This window comes from Orcinus orca, chromosome 16 (assembly GCF_937001465.1).
Source record: "Orcinus orca chromosome 16, mOrcOrc1.1, whole genome shotgun sequence".
Taxonomy (NCBI): Eukaryota; Metazoa; Chordata; class Mammalia; order Artiodactyla; family Delphinidae; genus Orcinus; species Orcinus orca.
In genome coordinates this window covers 11,485,793-11,504,784 of record NC_064574.1, presented here as the reverse complement: position 1 = coordinate 11,504,784, position 18,992 = coordinate 11,485,793, and positions in this window count along the sequence as shown.

Genomic DNA, 18,992 nt, shown 5'->3' with positions numbered 1-18,992 from the left:
TGTTTGTTGAAGAAACTGGGTTGTGTGTCCTGTAGATTTTCCCACAGTCTGGATTTTGCTGATCGCAGCCCTGTGGTGTAATTTAACATGTTCCTCTGTCCTCCGTATTTCCTATACATTGGTGTTTAGGTTTAGTGGCTGGTTCAGATTCAGGACTGATTATTTTGGCAAGACATCTTCACAGGGGGCGGTGTGTTCCTGCAGCAGGCGGCAGAGAGTCTGGGTGTTGCTTTGTTTATGATGTTAGCAGCCCTTGATGATGGACATAGCCCTTGCCTATACTGATGTGTTCACTAGGGTTTGCAAAATTGTGACCTGTATTGATTTTCATTCTTCCACTGTTCCTGCTCTGACAGTAGGAATGAAGCTCATATGTTTCAAACCACCTTCATTCCTCCTTAATTCCCTGATCAAATCGGATTTGGGGAAACAGAGTTCCAGGCAGAGCCCATTTTGATGGTCTTCTCAGACTTTGGATTTGCCTTAATTTCATCAAACAATTTCTTTACTTCCATCTAAGAAGTTGGCATATTATCTCTATATTAAGGCTCTTGTTCCTTATTTGGTTATTAGTAAACTCTATCACCTGTCAGTGGGTGAAGCCACACTATGTGAAGTCATGGTCATAGTTCATGTAATCGATAAATTGATAAAGACACACGGAGGATGGTGCCCTTGAGAGCCTGTGAAGCAGCCATGTGAATTCCAGAAGCTTCTTCTCTCAGTACCCAAAGCCATTAAAAACAACAATTCTCTCAAAATAGTAATAGAGTTTGGGGCAGCCAATTGGGCAGAACCTGCTTGGGCCGGGCAGCACTTCTTTAAAGCCAGACTCTCTGTAATGCAGTTGAGAATCCCAGCCCGCAGACCGGCTGAAAGCCACGGTAAAATCCACAATCATTGTTATCAAAACCCTGCCTCTTAGAGGTGAAGCGTTACTGGAACCAAAAGATGGTCACTTATAATCAAATCACAACCTAGACCCAGACCTGATCTCATTACCAATAATCAGTCATGTCTCCTCCATAACGAATTTCAAGGTCCTAGCCAATGGTGAATTCACCATGAAGACAACGACGTTTAAGCTTTGGACCTCTCACCTGCCTGGACCCTCTTCAAAGCCCTCAATGAGATCCTACTAATTTTGTAATTTTTTTTTTTTTTTGGCCACACTGCATGGCTTGCAGTATCTCAGTTCCCCTACGATTAAACCCAGGCCATGGAAAAGTCTGGAATCCTAACCACTAGGCCACCAGGGAACTCCCTGTAATACTTTTCTTAATGAGAGTCCCTAAATTATATAAGCATCAGGGTCCCCAAGCCTGGCTTCACCCCGTTCCTAGTCTTTCAACTCACTCCCTCTATTGCCTCAATTCCAACAATGCCTTGGCCCACCAGACTGTACAAATCCATGGCCCTACAACCTACTCACTGTACTCCCCAGCTCCCCTCTCCCCATATTTTCACTTTCCTCTAACCCATTTTAGATTCTATTTTCCATTGCTTTAATCACTTTCTAACATACTCCACACCCTTGCCCCTTTTGCTACGTTTATATACTCTATTGGCAAAATCCCAGCCCTAATTAAATTCAGCCTTCTGGTCTACTCCTGCACCTGTGCAGCTCAACGTAGCAGGAGAAAACACCACCCTGCTGGTGAGCTGAGCCAGAAGATCAAAGCAGAGAGAGACATCACCCTCTCAATGACTCTTTCCCAATCCTTCTAACTAAAATCTCAGGACTGACTCTCATTGGACATTTAATGATGGCAAGCAGGGATGGGATACTCTGATTGGCCAGGTCTGGGTCACATACCCACCCCTGAAATGGGGCTGGGGATAGGGTAAGCTCCATCCAGACCCATGGACTGCATGTGGGGGAGAGGTCATTTTTGTTTTGAAACGTAGGTTTTTATTATTATTCAGGAATGATGAGGCTAACAGATCAGGATATGGCTGCCATTGAAAAGATGGTTTTGTACCCACAGATTCCAAAAAAAAAATAACGTGTCATGGGGGAGAATGGGGGTTGGTCAGAGTGAGGGGGTGGGAGAAACACTGCCAAGAGCCTTTCTTGTGGTTTCCATGAGAGGAAACAAGGAAACAGGGTAAGCAGCCTCAGGACTGGCTAGTTTGAGTAACTTCAGTGGGCTCTGGGGCAGAAGGACTGTCCCTAGTGGCTTGGCCCGTGGGCCAAGTGATCAGAGCAGGTGGATAGTGGCCTGGAGTGTGAGCCCAGCAGGGGAGGTAGTGCGGGTGTGGCTCTGAATTGGCTGGTTTGCATATGAAAAGCAAGCTCCAGGGCAAGAAATTTACCATCTTTAGGAACTGACTAACTCTGGGAGGGGCAGTCCCTCCAGGGTCTGCAAGGCCCCAAACGTCAAAGCATCAAAAATACAGAATAAAAAAATGTAATTAATACAGTTCTCCAAATAAACATCGAATTTCTGTGGCCAGAAGTGGAGACAGATGCTGGGCAGGCAGAAACAAAAGATCCACTACAGAAATACAATTCCAGCCTTTCTCACCCCAAATTAGGACTCTGCTTACCTTGTCAATTTTTTATCCTTGATCTCCCAGAGGGATGCTCTTTCTTTGTCACTGGGATTTAGTGCACCCTCAGGCCTCCTGCTTGGTCCTGTCCTGGGATCCCTCACAGAATGTCTAGGTCTTCTCCAGGTTTCTCAGCCTCAGGTCACCGGGTCCTGGGGCCGCACCTGCTCCTGCCATATTCATTCTGGATCACTGTGGGGAAAAGCTGACAGTTGACAGTGGCCGTGGTTCTCACTTCCCCTGGCACCAGGCCCTCTTGTTTTGTTTAATTGTGACCAGAAATTGTGCCTGCTGTCGCCAGGAGCAGGGGGTGATGCGAGCCACGTGAGATGTTTGTCTTCAGGCGGTAACGGGATTGTCAGTCACCTCAGAGGCACGAACATTGGACAAAGTGAGAGACGCACCACCAGGGCACCTGCCATTCGTTTTGAGACGCTTTGGGCTGTTCAAGGGACTGACCCCTTTTTGTTCCCACATCCGTATGTGTGTTGAACTCTTTCCCAAGGGAGCGGGGCATTCATTAGAAACTGCGGATTAGAAGGTGCCTCCTTTGTGGTTTTGAGGTTGAATCATGTCAGAAGTGGGAGCTGATGAGCCAAGGTGGCAAGAAGCGGGGGTCCGGGATTCTGCATGGGGAGGGGGCTCAGGTGCACCCCCTTTCTCCTGCAGGAGGCTTTTGTGCTCAGCAAGCATCCTTCTCTTTTCTCTAGCAGCCCATTTTATCTCTCAGCTTCTTCCAGCAGGAGTTTCTGAAAACTGAATTCAACAGTTTTCTCTGCTGCTTGTAAATTGCGTGAACTGAGCAGTTTCCCTGGCGCTGGCCTGGTGTTTGGGGTTTTGTCAGTGGTTGTTTTGGGATCACCTTGATCTAGATGAGCCCAGATGAGTCTGGTTTACTACGCTGATCTTCCCCCAAACCCACCCTTCCTACAGCGGAGTCCCCAGCTCTGAAACTGGTACCACGCTTCCAGGTGCTGGGGCCACGAACCTTGTAATCATGCTCCCTCTCCCTTATTCCCACATCCCATATGCCATCAAACCCTGTCCGCTCTACCTGCAAAATACACCCAGAATCTGGACCTCTGCTGGCCTAAGCACCATCACTTCCAGCCGGAACTGGTGCATCCCTGGTCTCTGCTCCTACCTTGCCTGCCTCAATCTGTTCTTCCAAAGCAGCCAAAGGGAATCTGTTAACGCCTAGGTGGGTCCTGCCACACGGGTGCTCAAACCCCTCCCCTGGCTCCCATCTCACTCAGCGTAAAAGCCAAGCTGTCCAGAGGACTGCCAGCTGCCCTCTCACTTCTCCGGCCTTGTCTCCTTTGCTCTCTCCTGCTCACTCTGCCCCAGCCACACTGCCTCACAGCTGTGCTGCCAACATGCCAGACTTGTGCCTCGGGGCCTTTGCATTGGCTTTACCTTCTGTTTTGCCCAAATGTCACTTTCTCAGGGAGGCCTTCATTTACTTAATTAAATTAAAAAATCAAAAATTTAAAATGCAATTTTAAGTTACACATTCTCTCGGACTTCCATGCTTTGTTTTTCTCCATGGCATGTCACCCTCTGACATAATTATATTTTTCCTTGTTTATTTGTTTACATCTGTCTCCGTCACTAGAATGGCAGCTCTGTAAGGGCGAGACTTGTGTCTGTTTTGTTCCCTGCTGTATATCAGTGCCTAGAACACAGGAGGTGCTCAATAAATATTTGTCAAATGATTGGTTGAATCACTCTGGCAACCATGTTATGGTCTGAATAAGGGTTTGGAATTGGTGATGACCCATCAAAAAAAAATCTGCGTGTGTGTCTGTTTTGAGGATGCATGAGGGTCCCCTTTTGTCCGCTGCTCTCAGAGGCAACTCACTTGCCAATTCGGTGGCTGAGGCAAGGAGTAAACCGATTACTCTTCCCTGTGAGTGAAAAGTTCCACTGATACTGTATCTACACATTCTTTGCAAATGTCAGTGGGGGTGAGTCATGGGCTGAGGGATTGCTCCATGGAGCTGGCCTGAGCCGACTCGATGACTAAGTCTCCCCCATGTGATGTCACCAGAGTCAGAATGACCCCCCGACCCTCGCCAAAAGGGAAAAGCATTTTCAGTGAGGATGCCTGAGCCGACTCCGCTGCAGCCAGGCTGGACCTGGGTAGTGTGGCATAGGTCAAAGGTGTGACCTTCGGGGACACCTCTAACCGTCTGGCAAGTCACTCCTCCTCTTGGATTTTCCTTGTGTGTAAAGTGAGGATACCATTTATTCATTCAACAAATATTCATTGAACACTGAGTAGAGGCTGGAGATGTTTAGTGAGCCAGACAGACAGGTACCTGTTTTCAAGGAGCTCACAGTTGGCGAAAGATGCAGATGACAAACAGGTGAGGAGAGAAGGACAATACTTTCTCTATTGGGAATGTCATGGAGGGAATAAAACAGGATAGTGGCAGAGAGAGTTGGGGGCCAGTGTCAGTAGGACAGCCAGGAGGAGATGGTGGCAGGCAGAGACCTGCAGGTGGGGAAAGAGCCATGTGAAAATCTGGGTGGGGGAACCAGCAGGGGTAAAGGCTCTAAGGTGGGAGAAAGCTCTGTGCATTTGAGGACAGAGGCTGGTGTGGCTGGAGGTGGGAGGGGGTGAGGGCAGGAGACAGTGTAAGGTCAGGGTCAGAGGACGTAGGCACTGGGAAGGTACAGTGAGAAATTTGGGTTGTGTTCTATGGACCTACCAAGTGCTAACTGCCATGACGTATAAAGATCACAAGGGCAAGAACGGTGAGTCCTTCCTTCTGATGTGTCTGGCAGGGCCTAGACCCCTGCTGGAGTGGAAAGACCTCTGGTGAGCGTTCCCTGGGCTTCCTCAAGCCTGCAGACATTCCCGGGAGAAAATCAGGCTGTCCAGAGCAGTGCCATACTGGGGAACCAGAGACGGATCCTGGAGTGGGTGCAGGGTGGCTGGCTGAGCGTGGGTTACCTTCACCTGGGCCACATCGAGCCCTTGGTTACCAGTGAACAACAGTCTCTGACGAAGGTGAGCTACGGAGCTGACATGGTCCGTCTCCCTCATTTTCTGCTTCTCAGTTAGAGGATCAGCCCGACGCTGCTGCCCCAGTACCAGGAGGGGGCACTAGTTTGCTTTGAAAAAGCTTGTCATTTTGTACACTTGTACTTTTAAAAAAATGGAACATTCTGTAAATCAACTTTTAAAAATTCAAAACATATTTTAGTCGAATTTTAAGTAATTCTATTCACGAAGTCATAGGTTTGCTGTACTGGTTTAATATTTTCCCTAATATACATGAAAATAAATATGTCCCAACCATCATAACTATAGCCATCCTTTATATAGTACTTCCTGTGAGCCAGGCATTGTTCAAACAGCTTTATTAATAGGGCTTCATTTAATTCACACAAGCTTGTAAGGTGAGTCCTATTGTCATCCCTGCTTCACAGATGAAGAAAAAGAGGCAGAGGTTACCTGACTTGCTCTGGATCCCACTGTGGCCAGTGGCTTCAAGGCTTATATGAGGTACCTTGAGTAGATAAAATCATAGGAACAGAAGGTTGAATGGGGTTACCAGGGGCTAGGGGGAGGGCAAATGGGGAGCTGTTGTTCGATGGGTATAGAGTTTCAGTTTTGCAAGTTCTGAAGGTCTGTTGCACAAAAATATACTTAATACTAATGAACCGTGCATATAAAAACAGTTCAGGTGGTAAATTTTATGGTATGTGGCTTTTTAAAACAACAATTAAAAATTAAGGGACTTTGGAGATTGGTTCAAGGTGGCAGAGTAGAAGGACGTGCGTTCACTCCCTCTTGTAAGAGCACCAGAATCACAACTAACTGCTGGACAATCATCGACAGGAAGACACTGGAACTCACCAAATAAGATACCCCACATCCAAAGACAAAGGAGAAGCTGCAAAGAGACGGCAGGAGGGGTGCAATCACGATAAAATCAAATCCCATAACTGCTGGGTGGGTGACTCACAAACTGGAGAACACTTATACCACAGAAGTCCACCCACTGGAGTGAAGGTTCTGAGCCCCACGTCAGGCTTCCCAACCTCGGGGTCCGGCAACGGGAGGAGGAATTCCTAGAGAATCAGACTTTGAAGCCTAGCGGGATTTGATTGTAGGACTTTGACAGGACTGGGGGAAACAGAGACTCCACTCTTGGAGGGCACACACAAAGTAGTGTGCGCATCGGGACCCAGGGGAAGGAGCAGTGACCCCAGGGGAGACTGAACCAGACCTACCTGCTAGTGTTGGAGGGTCTCCGGCAGAGGCAGTGGGTGGCTGTGTCTCACCGTGAGGACAAGGACACTGGCAGCAGAAGTTCTGGGAAGTACTCCTTGGCATGAGCCCTCCCAGAGTCTGCCATGCCATTAGCCCCACCAAAGAGCTGGGTAGACTCCAGTGCTGGGTCGCCTCAGGCCAAAGAACCAACAGGGAGGAACCCAGCCCCACCCATCAGCAGACAAGTGGATTAAAGTTTTACTGAGCTCTGCCCACCAGAGCAACACCCAGCTCTACCCACCACCAGTCCCTCCTATAAGGAAGCTTGCACAAGCCTCTTAGATAGCTTCATCCACCAGAGGGCAGACAGCAGAAGCAAGAAGAACTACAATTCTACAGTCTGTGGAAGGAAAATCACATTCGCAGAAAAATAGACAAAATGAAAAGGCAGAGGACTTTGTACCAGATGAAGGAACAAGATAAAACCCCAGAAAACAACTAAATGAAGTGGAGATAGGCAACCTTCCAAAAAAGAATTCAGAATAATGATAGTGAAGATGATCCAGGACCTCGGAAAAAGAATGGAGGCAAAGATCGAGAAGATGCAAGAAATGTTTAACAAAGACCTAGAAGAATTAAAGAACAAACACCTAGAAGAATTAAAGGACAAACAAACAGAGATGAACAATACAATAACTGGAATGAAAAATACACTAGAAGGAATCAATAGCAGAATAACTGAGGCAGAAGAATGGATAAGTGACCTGGAACACAGAATGATGGAATTCACGGCCATGAAACAGAATAAAGAAAAATGAAAAGAAATGAGGACAGCCTAAGAGACCTCTGGGACAACATTAAACGCAACAACATTCGCATTATAGGGGACCCAGAAGGAGAAGATAGAGAGAAAGGACCCGAGAAAATATTTGACGAGATTATAGTGGAAAACTTCCCTAACATGGGAAAGGAAATAGCCACCCAAGTCCAGGAAGCACAGAGAATTCCAGGCAGGATAAACCAAAGGAGAAACACACTGAGACACATAGTAATCAAGTTGACAAAAATTAAAGACAAAGAAAAATTATTGAAAGCAACAAGGGAAAAATGACAAATAACATACAAGGGAGCTCTCATAAGGTTAACAGCTGATTTCTCAGCAGAAACTCTACAAGCCAGAAGGGAGTGGCACAATATATTTAAAGTGATGAAAGGGAAGAACCTACAACCAAGATTACTCTACCAGGCAAGGATCTCATTCAGATTCAACGGAGAAATCAAAAGCTTTACAGACAAGCAAAAGCTAAGAAAATTCAGCACCACCAAACCAACTCTACAACAAATGCTAAAGGAACTTCTCTAAGTGGGAAACACAAGAGAAGAAAAGGACCTACAAAAACAAACCCATAACAATTAAGAAAATGGTAATAGGGCTTCCCTGGTGGCGCAGTGGTTGAGAATCCGCCTGCCAATGCAGGGGACACGGGTTCGTGCCCCGGTCCGGGAAGATCCCACGTGCCACGGAGTGGCTGGGCCCGTGAGCCATGGCCACTGAGCCTGCGCGTGGGGAGCCTGTGCTCCGCAACGGGAGGGGCCGCAGCAGTGAGAGGCCTGCGTACCGCAAAAAAAAAAAAAAAAAAAAAAAAAAGAAAATGGTAATAGGAACACACATATCGATAATTACCTTAAATGTGAATGGATTAAATGCTCCAACCAAAAGACACAGGCTCGCTGAATGGATACAAAAACAAGACCTATATATAGGGAACCTAACTGGTTCCCAGTCTTTTCTTCTACTATAAACTGCTTCAGTGAACATCTAGGTACATATACTTATTTATTTCTGTAACATAAATTTCTAGAAGTTGAATTGCTGGGACAAAGATCTCAATTTTCCATGAAAAAGTACTGCCTCTACATTAAAAAGTGTATTTATAAAAGTAACACTGTCATTGGGAAAACACTTTGTATTCTGTTACAAGTTAATCACTAAAGGGATGTTGCCTATAAACTTAAATTATCCATAATGGCCCATCTCTGGGAACCCTGCCTCCCAGGTAACAGGTGTTAAACTAAAATACTTTTGTTTATCTCACAGGAAACGTACTGACCAGGCCCACCTGTGAATGGCTTCAGGAAGGAAGAAATGAACACATCCCATTCAGAGTCTGGCTGGAACCAGGACTTTACCCCCTCCCCTTTTAGTATGAAAGAAGCCTAAATGAATTCTAGCTTGGGGAAGATGGTTCTTTGAGACACTAGTCTACCATCTTCTTGGTCTGCTGATTTTCCAAATAAAGTTGCTATTCCTTGCCCCAGCAACTCCTCTCTTGAAATATTGGCCTGTCATGTGGTGAGCAGTATGAGCTTGGACTCGGTAACAACACTAGTCCCCGAAAATGATAGTGAGGGTCAAATTAGACCAAAATAGAAGGATGCTTACCTCATGCTTGGATCAACAGGTGATCGGGCAGAACATACATAGGTGATAACTAGTTTTATCTATGAGGGAATTCAATCCTTGTGATGTGATAAGGAGGTTCTAGGTGGGCAGGTGGGTGATAGCTTCTTAGAAAAGGATGGCCAAGGCAAAACTATAGACGGGGTGGCACTTGAGTTTGAGGACTAAAGAATGAGAAGTAGCCAGACATGTAAAGATATGGGAAGAGACTGTATTTTTCTCATGCTGACATTACCCAAGTTTTAGGATTGATTTCTAATCTAAGGTTGAAACCATGAAACTATTGTGAAGAGAGCCCATCAAACGTCTACATGACATGGAACAGATGTTAGAGACCACTTGAATGATTTCCCCCTGCCGGTATGGAAGGGTCTAGAAGAACATGAGAATACAGGAGAGCCTAGGAGAGAACTTCTTCCGGATGCACAGGTATTTTAGGGTTCTTACCTCCTTTATGGAACTTTACAGACCTGAACCTTTACAAGCAGGGTCAGTGGGAAGAGCGGTCTTGACTCCAGGTTGTAGTTCTCAGAAAGACCAATAGGTGGCGGTGAAGGACAAGAAACAGCACTTCGTAGCGTCTATAATAGATGGTTGCCGTTCAGGTTGAACTAATTACTCCCAGAGTGTAGCTAAGGAGTACACGAATGCCAGCTTCTGGTAGATTAATACGTCTGAGGACATGGGCGCTCCAAAGGAGGAAATTAATAAGCGTTTATGTAGCACTTGTTATGGGCCAAGGAACCTCAAGCTTATTTGCTTGCAAACCTTTTCCTTCCTCCTCCCTCCTCCTTTCTGCTGCTATTCAGGCTTGGTTCTAAGTTCTCTCCAGGCCTGAGCTGCTTTCATCCTGATTGCACAGCCATGAAGTTTAGACAGTGTGTTTCAAAGTTTACCGTGCACACCAGTCCCCTGGAGAGCTCATTAAAATGCAGCCTCTGATGCAGTGGGTCTGGGTGGTGGGGCCTGAGAGTCTGCCTTTCTACAGGCTCCCAGATGAGCCTGGTGCTATAGGGCCTTGGACCTTGCTTTGCACACTGAAAGTTCATTAAGTTTGAGTAAAACAGGCACAGAGGTCTTAAGGAACTCGGCCAAATCCTCATATATGGCCGAGCTGACATTTTTTAACTCACTCAGGTCAGCTACACATCAGGGGAGGTGGAGAGGCCACTAATTGATGCTGAGCGGTTAGCTAATTGTTAAGTGTTTCTTTGTGTTGGGTCAAGCGTTGTTTTTTACTGAGGATGTAGAGTTAGCATTCAGATGGGAGAAAAAAATATCCATCTTTATTTCACTAACCTCTAACTGAAGTTTAGTATTTCCTCCCACCACGAATGTAGCAGCAAACCTCTGTAGTATTAGCCATGTTCCGTGATCTAGGATGGAGTTCAGGACCTGCAGAGGAGTTCAAGACATGCCACCTCCAGCTGTGCTGCTTTGGCACATTGATAATGTTGGGCTTGAAAAGCAGCAGGTGCAAAGAGGGCTCTCTGGCCTCTCCTTTTCTTCCTGAAAGCAGGGGATAAACTCCCAGGTGAAAGAGGCCCTCCCTGGACCAGGAGAAAAGAAACAGTCCTATCACCAAAGATGAGGAGGCCGAGAAAAATCTGTACAAACAGACCTTGTGAAAATATTTCACCTTACTTTATGTTTTTAATTTATTTACTTTTATTTTTGGCTGTGTTGGGTCTTTGTTGCTGCGCGCAGGCTTCCTCTAGTTGCGTCGAGCGGGGGCTACTCTTCGTTGCGGTGAGCGGGCTTCTCATTGCGGTAACTTCTCTTGTTGTGGAGTGTGGGCTCTAGGTACGCGGGCTTCAGTAGTTGTGGCACGCGGGCTTCAGTAGTTGTGGCTCGTGGGCTCTAGAGCGCAGGCTCAGTAGTTGTGGCGCACGGGCTTAGTTGCTCCGCGGCATGTGGGATCTTCCCGGGCCAGGGATCAAACCCGTGTCCCCTGCATTGGCAGGCGGATTCTTAACCACAGGGCCACCAGGGAAGTCCTTATCTTCCTTTAGTCTCCCCATAATTTTAGTTATTTTTTCCATAACTGCTACTCTTTCTTTAACCTAGTATATAAGCACTAAGGCCTCGTTACTTCTTTGGGTCTTCATGTCCTTATGAGGAAATGTCACATAAAACTTTTATTAAATCAATTTCTATGCTTTTCTCCTGTTTATCTTTTGTTGCAGAGCCCAGCTGAGAACCTAGAAGGGTAGAAGGAAAAAGCTTTTTTCCTAGATCTATCCCCTACATCTACCATAGAGAAAATTCCAGGTATTTTCATATTACATTACACTTGCTGCAGGTATCTTGAAATATTGTTTATGTTCCTCAGTGTCTCCAAATTATGGTAATTATTAGAACCACTGCTATAACTTATTAATTCATGGATAACAGAGAAGTTCATTTATTACTGAACTACCTATTCATTTAAAAATATTTAATAGGGCTTCCCTGGTGGCGCAGTGGTTGAGAGTCCACCTGCCGATGCAGGGGACATGGGTTCGTGCCCCGGTCCGCGAGAGTCCCACATGCCGCGGAGCGGCTGGACTCGTGAGCCATGGCCGCTGAGCCTACGTGTCCGGAGCCTGTGCTCCGCAACGGGAGAGGCCACGACAGTGAGAGGCCTGCGTACCGCAAAAAAAAAAAAAAAAAAAAAAAAAAAAAAAAAAATATATATATATATATATTTAATAGCTGTGTTTCAGTATGATAGGCTTCCGTTGCAATCCTATACATTGAAAACTATTGTTCTGAGCAGGCACCCATGGTCGCTGTTTTAGTGCTGTGCTCTCCATATCCTGCCTTATTTAACTTTCAGAACAGCTTATTGAGGTTTGGGCTGTTATTTGCACCCTTTTTTGTGGAGGAGGATACGGAGGCTCAGACAGGTAACTTGGTCAAGGTCACCTACCTGGAGAGTTGGAGCCTGGATTTGAATGAGGCTGTTCCTACAAAGGGAAGTGTTGGTGTTAAAGGCTGAACCTGTTTAGAAGGATTCTCCAAAGACAGAGCCCAGGCACAGAGCAGGCACCAAGAGGAAGTCTGAGCAGTCCCTGCCTCTTCCTGACCTTCGCTGGCAGCTGCATCTGATTGGTGGATCCCATGTCACGTGCCTGTGCCCTGGCTGCAAGGGAGGCTGGGAAAGCGAGTCTAATAGTGGGAGGCTGGCTCTGCACCATAAAGTTGGGGATTCCTCAAAGCTGGAAGGAAGTTCAGAAGACAAAAACCAAACCAAACCAAACCAAAAACTAGTTCACTACAAACCTTAGCTATAGACCAGGCAGCCCAGGGGATGCAAACTTCTGGCAGCGCACAGGCTGTGAGCTGTGGTTGGCAGATAATAGTAATTACAGCAATGCTAATTGAACACTTACTATGGGCCAAGCAATATTCTAAGCACTTTACATGCAGTAACTTATTCTATCTTCACAACCCTATGAGAGAGGTATTATCATTAGCATACCCATTTTACAGAGGTGGAAACTGAGGCTCAGAAAGGGGAAGTTGTTCCCTCTTAACCACCTGTAGTGTCATCCATTGAATGTACCTATCTTTTGAGTGGCTTGTGTACTCTCCAAGCCCTGCCACCCTCTATTGCCTGATACTGTTCCTAATTCACACATGCAGGCTGCCAGTCCGGGCTCTTCAGTTTTACATTTGAGTTTCCCACCCCTGCCCAGTTCCCTGAGATTTTTGGGATAGAGATGAGGGGGAGAATGTCTTGCAGGTTCATCTGAATGGTTCTTGACCAGAATCTCTGGCATTGAGTCCAGGTATCTATAATTTTTCAAAGCCCCAGAAGATTCTAGTGTGAGCAGGGCTGAGAACCTCTGGATTGCTTAAGAATCTTAGGCCGGCTTGTGTGAGGAATCCCGATTACACACTGTCGCCTCACTGGATTGGCTGTGTCTCAGAGCAGGGGTCAAGGTAGGCACCGGGATGCAGCGGTGGAGGTGAAGAGAGGCACAGCTGCTCACAGTGGGGTTGCTGGGGGCTGGGGATAGGGAGTGAGAAGGCAGGTGGGAAGAGCATTCCAGACAGAGGGGACTCTGCACACGCGAAAGTCTGGGGTCAAGAGAACTTGGAGGGTTTGGGCATGAACTCTTATGCCATCAGCTGCCACTTGCCTGTGCCTGGCCCCCTCTCCCTCTGCCTGCATGCCCGTGTTCCTGGTTGCAGACCCCTACGTGCCTGGAGCTTTCAAGAGAGGTTGGAGCAGTGAAAGAAGAGGAGGCTGGGAAGAGGAGCGGGGGCCAGGCTGCGGAGGACTTGAGACCACCCTTAGATGTTAGCCTGAGGGCCCTGGGGAGCTGGGTGTTTTATTTGGGACTTCTAAAAAGCATCTGGGCTTCCACAAGCTGGTAGAGGTGGTTTGGAGCAGCAGCTAAGGTAATCAGGTGTCCTGGTTTACTCAGGACTTTGAATTCTAAAGCCAGGAAAGTCCTGGGCAAACTGGGATGGTTGGTTGCCCTACTGGAAGCTAAGCGTCCCCTCACCTTTGTCTCCGCAGGATTCTGGTCCCACCAAGTGTAGGCGTAGACCAGTGTTTCTCAAACTTCACCATGTATACAAATCACCTGGATTCTTGTTGAAATGCAGACTCTGATTCCACAGGTCTGGGATGGGGCCTGAGAATCTGCATTTCTAACAGGCATCCAGGGGGCACAGGTCCATGTTTGAGTAGCAAGGGTTGAGAGCACACTCAGGCTCACTGTAAACCAGCTACTTTGGATCACAACTAGGAGAGAGAGGCTACAATCACCCAAAAAGCGCATTATCTCCCAAGGCAAATGCAAACCAGTCCCCTCTCTAATGGGTTGCTCAGGCCCCAACCAGACAGCAGAAAAATTAGCTGCTGCATATATTTTTGTTTAAAATCCAATGCACACCTCTCGCAGGCAGCACCCACCACAGGCACTGTCTACTTGGTTTGCTTCCCAGTCATTGGGTCCCTTCTGCTTGGGTGCAGTGGGGCTGCATTTTGCATCTTTCTCTCCCCTTCTCTTTTTCTTTTATCACTTGTACTTTTCACTCCACAGCAGCCTGGGTCAGTGTGCAAATGAGACAGTCCCCTGGAAAATGACAACTCTTGCTGGGCAGCCTGTTGGAAAGAGATTGAAATCAGTATTTTTTTTTTCTTTGTCCTCCTGTGCAAGTAGACATAGGTTTGTTGCAATTGCTGGAAGGAACGACATTGACCTTTGAGCTTCTACGAATGCTTTTTTGAAGAGTCTCTGTTATAGCACTGCCATCACCCCTGCTTCCTCTTGCTGCTGCTTACATAGAATGGCTCCAGGGCTGGGCAGTTCAGCACGGTGAAGCTGGGTGCTATGTGAATTTGGCAAGTTTCTTGTCCTAGCTGTAAATGGGGATAGCGACTGTGCCTGCTGAGCTGGGTATTCCCTGTTGGCTCCCAGACCTATTCTCTGCCCTGAGAAGCTGACCGTTAGGGACTGCGTCCCTTGGGCATCCTGTCTTCTGGCTTTGGGTTGGGTTTACAATGGGAGGTACTTGTAGAAGACAGGTGGTGTTATTTATTACCCGTTCCCTCCTTACTATAGGTTGCAGCTGTGCATTTCTGTGACCACAGCTCCTGCCAAGAAGATGCCGCTATAGCTCCAGCCCTGGATTGTTTGCCAATTACTTATTATTGCTTCTGAGCTCCAAATTCACCCTTCAATACCTGCTCTGCCACGATGGAGAGTTCCTTTCCAGCATCTCCCGTTTGAAGTGAGTGCAATGTTAAGCTTTATCAGTAGAGGGAGCTAGAGGGACACTGCTGGCTCTGCTTGTTTTTATCCGTCATTCACTTTTTTTTTTTTTTTTTGCGGTACGCGGGCCTCTCACTGTTGCGGCCTCTCCCGTTGCGGAGCATAGGCTCCGGACGCGCAGGCTCAGCGGCCATGGCTCACGGGCCCAGCCGCTCCGCGGCATGTGGGATCTTCCCGGACCAGGGCACGAACCCGTGTCCCCTGCATCGGCAGGTGGACTCCCAACCACTGCACCACCAGGGAAGCCCCCGTCATTCACTTTTACTCCGTGAGGTGGAACACATCTCCAGGACCTGGCCAATCAGAGCACCGCCTCCTCTTGGCCTCACTGATTGACTCAGGGATGTGCAGGTGATGTAGGCTCCCAGTCAGAGTGAATCTCAGGGCTTATGGCAGGAGCTATCCCAAAGATACCTTGATCTTTCCTGTTAGACTTGAACTTGAGAAGATGAGAGGCTGGGCTGCTGCAGCCATGTTGTCACCAGGGAGGGAGCGTCTTGAGCTGCCAGGTGAAACAGGAGCATTCACCACAGGGATCATGAGAGTGACGCCGACAAGGTGGGGATCGTAAGATGGGGAGAAACAAGACTCCTCATGACACTGAGCTGTGACCTTGACTCTTCAGTGATGCAAGCTTATAAATGTCCTCTCTCCACATTCCTTCCTCCACCACCACGTTCCCTCCCACCCCCCTTAAGCCAGTTTGAGTTGGATTTTCTGCTATTTAGAAACATAGCAATCCTACCTGATAGAATATCTGTTTCGATTTTTACAAAATGGCTTTAGGAAAAGAACTATTGCTAAATATCTGCTTTTTGCCAGGCACTTTACTGCATTATCTCATTTAATCCTCTCGCCATCCCCTCACAGCCCTTGTAGGGTGGAAGGAAGGTGTGTTATCATTATCTCCATTTTCCAGATGAGGAAACAAGGCTCAGGCAAGGTAAGTAACTAGTGAAGGCCACCCAGCTAGTCAGTGATGGAAACAGACGACGGACCGTGCAGAGTGGAAGCCAGTTGTCCACCTTCTCAAGTGGCCAGAGCCGTGCATCGCAGCAGAGGGGGTCCACACTGGCCAAGGAGGGGGGCAGGGGTGAAATACAGATCCCTGAGTAATCGTACAAAAATGCAGCTCCGCCACATTCATTCTCTGCTAACGAAAAGATCTCCAAATTGTGGTTCTGCCAAGTCTTTTGGAATGAAGTGTGAACGTGCATTTGTAATTAGCAGCCGTTGTGCAGGCAAATGAGAAAAGTGCGAAAGTCCCTTGAAATGTTATAAAAAGTCGGGCAAAAGCATACCTCTATTACCTTGTGTATGCTATTAATTTATCAGTCCCTTTTCATTGTTGCTGGCTGAGTTTGGGGAGAATAATTAACAATAATAGCAATAGCTACTGTTTGTGGAGCACCGACTATGGGCCAGGTTCTGTTCTTGCTGCTTTGTATTCTTTATTTCATTTAATCCTCATGTCATCCCAGTATGGTGGGTGTTGCTCCTTTTTTTTTTTTCTTTCTTTTTTTTACAGAGGATGAACTAGACATTCATTAACTTGCCCAGGGACACACAACAAGGCAGTGGCTTGTCAGGGAGTTGAACTTCGAGATTCTCTGGCTCCAGAGCCCAAGTTCCTTCTGTTTGTCCTGGGACTTGCAGCATTTCCTGCTCCTTCAGCGTGTCCCAGTCACATAAATTAAGAAAACCATATGGATTGACTCCTCTGAAGACCAGTGTTACTGGCTGGCTAGAGTGCTAAGTTCAGCTTGAAGATGCTCGTATTGTTAAAGGTGTCTTGACAGATGCTAAACTTCACAGGACCCTTCCTGGACTTCTGATTCAGATTCAGGTATGTATCAGTCAGTTAAAATGACAGAAACCCAATTTATTGGATCACATGAATGAAAAGTCCAGGGGAAGGGATGGCTTCAGGCACTGCTGGTTCCAGGGATTCATTGTTGACATTAGAACCTAGCTTCTCTCTCTCCATCCTTTGGTTCTGTTTCCTCTGTATTGGCTCCGTTCTTTGGCTCCCATATGTACACCATTCAGATTTATATCCCGTGAGGAAGAGAGAGGTTCTTTGCTGATAGGGCCTATATAAATCCCAACATCCATTCGGAGGCTGGAGTCCAGGATGTGGCAGCCCTAAGATGCCCTCAAGGACCCAGGTACTCACGTTCCTGTTCTGTCATCCTTGGTACTTGGCTTATATCTTCAGAGTCACTTCACTGTCCAAGACAGCTGTTAGAGACCCAGCAATCACATCTATGTTCCAGGAACAGGGAGAACAGAAGAAGGACCATTTTTCCCCTCTTCAGGAGCCTTTTCAAAGCCCCTACAAGACTTCACTTACATCTTACTGGCCAGAACATTTTCATTTGGCCCCATCTAGCTGCAAGGGAGGCTGGAAAATATAGCCTTTATCTCAGTGGCAGTGCACCTGGATAGAACTGGGGCTTGTTGGTAAGGAGGAAGGGGAGAATGGGTGGTAGATGAGCCACTAGGGCTTCTGTCCCAGTGGCCACTGCCAGATGCTGGGGGGATGGATGCTGGGGAGGCAAACTACAGGTGCCCGCTAAACTTGGCAGTTAATGTTCTGCTGGGGTCTAATAGCGCCTCTTCAGTGAAACAGATATTTCTGAAAGAGTTCTGGATTAGAGGTCAAAAGTTCTGATGGCTGATTCCAGCTCTATTAACTGGCCATGCTGCCACATACACCTCATTTTGCCTCTTGTGTCTTAGTTTCTCCAACTGTAAAATGGGGACTATAGTCATATCAGTCGGCTATGCCTCTGCCTGCGAGAATGCCTGACTGACTAGCAGTAGGGTGACCAACTCATCCTGGTTTTCCTGGGACTTTTCTGAGTTTAGCACTGAATGCTAAATGCTAAATGCAGCATCCTGGGAACACCCTGAGTTCTAGGCAAACTGGGATGATTGGTCATTCTAAGTAGCAGTAACTTAAATCAGAAAGGCATTTATCGTTTGGAGGTAGGTGTCCCTGGGTGAGTTCAGCAGCTTCACGATGTCTTTATGGACCCAAGCAGGCCCTCTGCATCTCTCAGATCCACCCTGCTTGGCAGGTTGGGTTTCCTTCCTCCAACTTGCCATCCCCTGGTCATGAGTATGGCTGCCCCACTTCAGCACCTGTTGTCTTAGGTTGGCCTCCCTAGAAGCAGGGGGCTGAGATGGGGAATGAGGCGCATGTGTTTTATTCAGATGTGCTCTCAGGAGAAAGCCGCAGTGGAGAAGGGAAGCAGGATTGGGCAGGGGAAAAGGTGAGCAAAGATGTGGTTTTGCCTAGAGTTTAGTTTCTGCCTGATCCCACAGGGAGCTCTGAAGCCTGAACAGCATCACAGAACAAGTTCCACCTTGAGGCAAGGGGCTGAGGACTTGCACCTGTGTCAGCCAGTCGTGGCTGTGAGCTGGCTTGGTGGGGTAGGGCTGTAACCTCGAAGGCATCCCTAGGTGCTGTGATCCCCTGGAGAGGGGGCTGCCCTGAGTTATGACAACACAGCATCTGGGGGCTGGACAACTACAGCTTCTTCTACCCATGTCTTCACTCAACAGCATCCAGGGCAGAAAGGAGGAAAGAGGAGAAAAGGGCTTTCTCATATCAGAGGGAAAATCTCCCCAGTAACCTCAGACAGACTTCCTCTGGGGTCTCGTTTGCCAAAACTGGGTCACGTGCCCACCTCTGACGACTCATTGCAAAGGGTGATGGGATTACCATGGTTGGTGTAAACCCTGGGACTGGGCAAACAGGGGACCTGCTGGTGCGGAAGATGGGGAACGGCTTTCACATGGGCAACTAGCAATGTCTGCCCCCAACATTGCCCCAACTCTGGGGCTGTGGTGAGGTCCAAGCACCGATCGCAACTCTGTAGACACGAGTGGTTGTTACTTATTTTCCCTCTACCTCTTTCCCTGGTCCCTGCAGGCAAACAGGTTAGGCCTCCTTAACAGAGATGAGGCTACCCTC